Source organism: Phoca vitulina, unplaced genomic scaffold (assembly GCF_004348235.1).
Source record: "Phoca vitulina isolate PV1807 unplaced genomic scaffold, GSC_HSeal_1.0 scaffold99, whole genome shotgun sequence".
Classification (NCBI taxonomy): Eukaryota; Metazoa; Chordata; class Mammalia; order Carnivora; family Phocidae; genus Phoca; species Phoca vitulina.
In genome coordinates this window covers 3386758-3392017 of record NW_022589802.1, presented here as the reverse complement: position 1 = coordinate 3392017, position 5260 = coordinate 3386758, and the positions used below count along the sequence as shown (strand labels likewise).

General features: G+C 59.6%; 1 long non-coding RNA gene across 2 annotated transcripts in view; it reads left to right on the top strand.

Moving 5' to 3' along the window:
* Positions 1 to 4715, top strand: part of LOC116627582 — a 62245-nt gene extending 57530 nt beyond the window's left edge. For both annotated transcript variants that reach the window (XR_004298505.1, XR_004298506.1), the window contains exons 3-4: positions 3574 to 4116; positions 4362 to 4715. This is a non-coding gene — a long non-coding RNA (uncharacterized LOC116627582). The remainder of the gene's footprint in view (positions 1 to 3573; positions 4117 to 4361) is intronic.
* Positions 4716 to 5260: the final 545 nt, after the last annotated feature.

The following is a 5260-nucleotide window of genomic DNA, read 5'->3' as shown; positions in this document are numbered from 1 at the left end:
TGTGTGTGTGTGTGTGTGTGTGTGTGTGTGTGTCTGTGTGTGTGTGAGGGAGGGTGCTAAAGTTCGGGTTTGGTCATGGTCTGTTGGAGGAGCTTAAGGCGTATCCAGGTGGACATGTCCAGCAGACTGTTGGACATACAACTCTGGCCCTGGGGGGAGAGGGAGGGCCCGTGAGCCCGCCCCGGGAGCCCCGGGGGCGACGGCCCCTCGCCCACCCTCAGCCTCCTCCTCGGTCACCTCGGCCCCCAGGTCCTCCAGGTGGTTTCCGGTTTAACCAAACCCCTCTGGAGCCCTGGAGCCCTGTGTCTGGGGCTTCGGGCCCCCGCGCTGCCCCAGGGGTGGGGTCCTGTGGGGCTCAGCTGGCTGCCCCGAGTGGGGCCCAGGGCCCCTTGGCAGGCGGGTCTCTTCCTGCCCCCGTGCCTGCAGCCCAGGCTCGTCCTGTGGAGGTCTCAGTCTCTAGGGCTGGTCCTCTGCCCGATGGGACCTGCCCCTGTTGGCCCTCTGAGGAGGACCAGGGCAGGGCTCGGCGGGGAGGGGGGAGGCCGGGCTGCAGCCCGTCGCTGTCTCCTCTGTGCGTCCCTGCCACACCGGGGACTCGGGCCCTGTCTGCGCTGGCGGGCAGGGTTCTGCCACTAGAGCTCCGGGTACATCGAAAGCCCCGTGTGTGCCTCCCCCAGGCCGGGACCTGCCTGGGGGTCAGCGACCCATGTGGCCTGCTGTCCTTTGCTGAGAGGCCCAGCACCGGGGTGGGGGGCGGGGGCTGGGGAAGCCAGTGGCCTCCAGCTCGTGTGGAGCAGCCTGCTATTCGAGGGCGGCGGGAGACAGACAGACAGACATTCACGTGGGAGGTGAAGGGGACCTGGAGCTGAGGCCCTGTCCCTGCATCCCTCTGACAGGCTGGGAAGGAAGGGGGGCAGGGAAAGAGGGAAGGAGGGAAAGCCATGGGCGCCCATTGGCAAAGCCCCATCGGCCGGCACCAGGGCCAACTCGTGTTCCCAGGGGCCGTGTGCTCGACAGATGCCCCCTTCAGCAGGTGACCGGGGTCAGCAGACCAGGCCAACTGAGTCCTCAACGAGAAAATCTCCCCCAGCGGCCCAGGCCTCGGACCGGTTGCTCCTGGTGGTCTTGGATGGGGCTTCTGGGTCCTCTGGAGACCACAGGCCCCTGGGGAGTCTCTGCGAGAGCCCTGGCCAAGGACACAGGGACCCCGGGCTGGCCCTGACTTGCCTGTCCCCGTGGCCACCGACCCTGCCCCCTGGGGGCCTAGTCTTCCCACCTGTCCCGCAGCGTGGGCCAGAGACCTGGCTGTCCCGGAGGGCCCTGCCTGTCCCTCCCACAGGCTCTCAGGGCCTGGCCGGCTCAGGGCTCCGGCCTCTAGGCGTGTCAGGACCCCCTGAGCCACCCTGGGTCCGCTCTGGCTGCCTGAGTGTTGCACAGGAATGGGAGGCCACGCCAGCCTTGGGCCCCTCTGTCTCCACCCCTCCAGTCCCGTCACCACTCCAGGGACAGGGTGCTCCCTCCCACTGTGGGGCTGATAAAGAGTATCATCCACAGCTCGTCCTCCCCCGGCGCAGGGCAATGCCAGTCCAAGGCCCCTCTAGCCTCCCCAGTGTGGGCTCCTGGGGCTCAGGGTTGGTCCCTGGGCAGTGTCCTTTACTTGTTTGCTGCCTCTTGTTCATTTTATTTTTAGCCCACTTCACCAGGCTCTCTCTGGCCTCAGCAAGAGGGGAACGTGCCCAGAGAAACTGGTGGGCACATTAACAACACAGGCAGAGGGTCCACTGAGGGGCTGGGAGGCCAGCTGAGAAATTGTTTGCTAAGCTTCATCTATTTATTAGTACGCTTGGAAACTGCTATTTATATTTTAACCCTCCAGGGACAGCCATGAATCTGTGGATAAAGAGAGTTGGTGTATTTCCAGCCTTGAAAGTAAGAAATAATCAGTAGTTACAGACCTCGCCGAGACTGCCAGGGTGGGAGGCTGTGGGCAGTGGGGCCCTGAGTGGGATGCCCTGAGAGTAGCTGCCGGGGGTGGTGGGTGTCACCATGCCCCCAGCCCCTCAGCTTGCAGGGGCTGTGCGTCGTGACAATCAATATAAGCCAAGGACAGAATAAGCCCATGAAAAATGTCCGGGCAATAATGTAAAGGTTTCACACCTGGGAAAACGAAGACTCCAACACCCCCCGCCCCCCCTTGCAGAAAGTGCTAGAGGCCCCTCAGAGAGTCAAGTGGCTAGGCTGGGCCAGAGCCAGGGCCAGGGTTCCTTCCTTCTGTGCAAGAAGGTGGCATTCACAGGCCTAGAAGCCCCCTGTCCCCTTGCCCCATCCCTGCAAGTGTCTGTGGCCAGCACTGCGCCCCAGCTGCTTCTGGGCAGCTGCGGGGCCAAGAGCCCCGTGGGGTCGGTGTGGAAAGCGGGGCTAGAAGAGCCTCTCTTTGAGGGAGGGCCGTTCCAGCTGAATCCACCCTGATCCTACCACTGCCTCCCCAGAGGGCTGACAGGTGGGAGAGAGGCCACCGAGGGGTCAGGGTGGGAGTGGGCGGCGGGGGTTGGCCCCGTGGATACTGGAATCCTGCCTCCAGCACAGCCCAGGCTCGGGGCCCTTGTCACATGTCTGACCCTAGCTTTTTGAAGCCAACTAAGAAAATTCCTACTATTAAGACTTTTCCACGGAGAGCTGTTTGGGTCTCAGATGCCCCAGTGTTTGGTCTGTGATAATGGCAATGTTTTGGGATGCTTATCCATCAGCATTTTCACAATCTGCCGTGGCCCGCTTGTTGTTTGGGGAGCACTGGCTGCCGTCTGTGCAGACTAACGGGAGACAGTTTAAGGACGTGTGTGTAGACATAACTGAGTTCTTCCTCGAGCAAGACTAGCTTGTGGGCATCTCAGGGCTTAACAGGAGAAAAGCAACTGAAGTCCGCGCCCCCTCCCACGAGGTCTCTTTGCCTCGCTGATGGCACCCAGCAATGTGCATTTCAGTTCCTGGCGGGGAGGGGGTGGTTTGCTGTGGGGGCTGACAGTTCTAATGGTCCCGTTGGCTGAGCATTGTGCATTCCTGGCACCAGGCGTCTGCTGGCTCGGTCTTGGCCTTCGATGGCACTGCAGGGGAGGAAGCCCTCTCCCCCCCCCCCCCCCACCGCAGCCCCTGCCTGGGCTGCACCCCGCCCCCCCACCAGGGCGCCTCTGCCCTGGCCCAGCCACCGCGCCTGAGAACTCAGGTTTAGCTCAATTAACGTGTGGAGCCCATAGTTTACAGCTAAATCTACATACATCATAATCTAAAAAGCAAACATTTGCCTTTGGCAGCTCTAATTTATGCATAGAATCAGTTTACTGTTTGCGTCTTAATTATTATTTTTTTGAATAGCTTGGTGGCAGAAAATCAAAGCCTGCTGAGTTTTATATTACAACTTATTTTCTTGTGTGTTTTTTCAGTATAAAACATCTCATTAATACAGGTAATCTGGATACTTTATGTTTCAACCTTTCATGCTCATAAAACAAACTGAATGAAAATGTAGCTAATCTGTAGAGAAATTTTTCTCCTGGTTTTTTTTTTTGGTCTCATCAGATACACCAGCAAATCCGTGGTGAGAGAGACTGAAACAAGAAAATGAAGAAAATTCCAATCAGAGGTATGTTCAAGGAGTTTTGCCGTCCCCAGGGACGTGAGGTTCCACGGAAGTTCCATTAACACAGCGCCCAGGAGGGGCACCTTTCTTCTTTCAGCCCTCATTTTCCAAAGTGTTTGTCTGAGGGCCTCTGCACAGTTGGGTGAGGGCCCAGGGGCCAGGCGGGTGGGTCACAGGCCACAAGCCACAAACCACAGGTGCAACAGAACCAGCGCCCGCCGGCCCCCAGCCCGCCTTCTCCCGGGCAGAGCCCTGCCAACAGCCCCGCAAGCTGCCTTTCTTCGGATCATCCCGGCCTCGGCAGACAGCCGACTGCTGAGCCAGGACAGGCTTGTCTGCAGCCCCTCTGCAGCCTGTCGAGAAGCCAGGAGGTGATCCGAGAGCTACCCGACTCCAGATCCTTGGCTTTGGGCCTCCTTGGCCGGAGGAAACTCCTCTCGGACCTCCGCCTAGAGCTTGAAGTTCTTGGAGGCGCCTTGGAGGTAAGAGAGGGCGCTAGAGGCAGAGGGAGGCTCTCGGTCCTGGCCCATCTCTGGGCTTTGCAGAAGCATCTCCCCTCCCTCCTGAGCCCTGGCCCTGTCGGTCCCCGCGCCCGCCCGCTTTGGCTGGGGACCCAAATCACAGGAAACAAAGAGGCTATTTAGGTGCAAATATCCCTAATGAATAAAGAAAGGAGATTCATTTGCCAGATTATTTAAAGCAAGTTGTCTAAACCATTTCTCTTTAGCCAGCACGCTGGCCCCAGGGGCCTTGCAGCACGGAGCAGCCCTCAAAAGCCTGTCTTCGGAATCCCTGCAGGAAGCAGTAGCTGCAAGGAGCAGCGGACGAGGAGCAGAGTGCAAAGCTGCCTCCCCCGCGCCGTGGGGGAAGCTCCCGGGATCAGCTTTATGTGACTAGGCTCTTCGCAGCCAGCAGATTCTAAAACGGGGTGAGGAAGTGGCCAGATGGGACTGGAGACCCCGTGGACGTTTCCTAGCTGGCTGGGCTGCTAGGGCCTCCGCTGCCCGCCCGGTGCTCTGCGTTGGGCTGCGAGTGGCTGGTCAGGAGCCAGGCTGGTGAGGAGCTGTGCTGCACTTGAAGGCCGCGGCCTGGGACTCCTCCAGTTCGGCCTAGGAAAAGGCCTGGTGGAGGGAAGCATCACAGGGCCGGGCCTCATTTCCTTGTCTGCCATTCCTCTCTCTACTCCAATATTTAAACGTTTTGCAGACTCCATGTAACAGCTAGCGATACTTTTATTATCTGTCGATCGGGAACACAAAAGGGCGAACAGCCACGTAAATATGGCAGACCACGCTTGGTGTGCACAGGGCTCCGCGGGCTCCCGGCCTCAGTGGCCCCCGGTCCTCCACTCGGCCTACGTTCCCCGAGGGCCCAGTGCGGGCTAGGCCTGTGTTCCATGCTGGGCCCGAAACGACAAGAAAGACATGGCCCCTGCCTTCTGTGAGTGCACAGTCTACTAGGGGAGGCAGATGGGAACTGCGCATGGTCTTCGAGAAAGTACCACGGGGCTGAAACCCGGGTGTCAGCAGGTTTGTGCTTTCTCTGAAGGCTCTAGGAGAGGATCCTTCCGCACGTCCTCCGGCTTCTGGTGGTGCCTTGGCTCGTGGCCGCGTCCCTCCAGTCTCT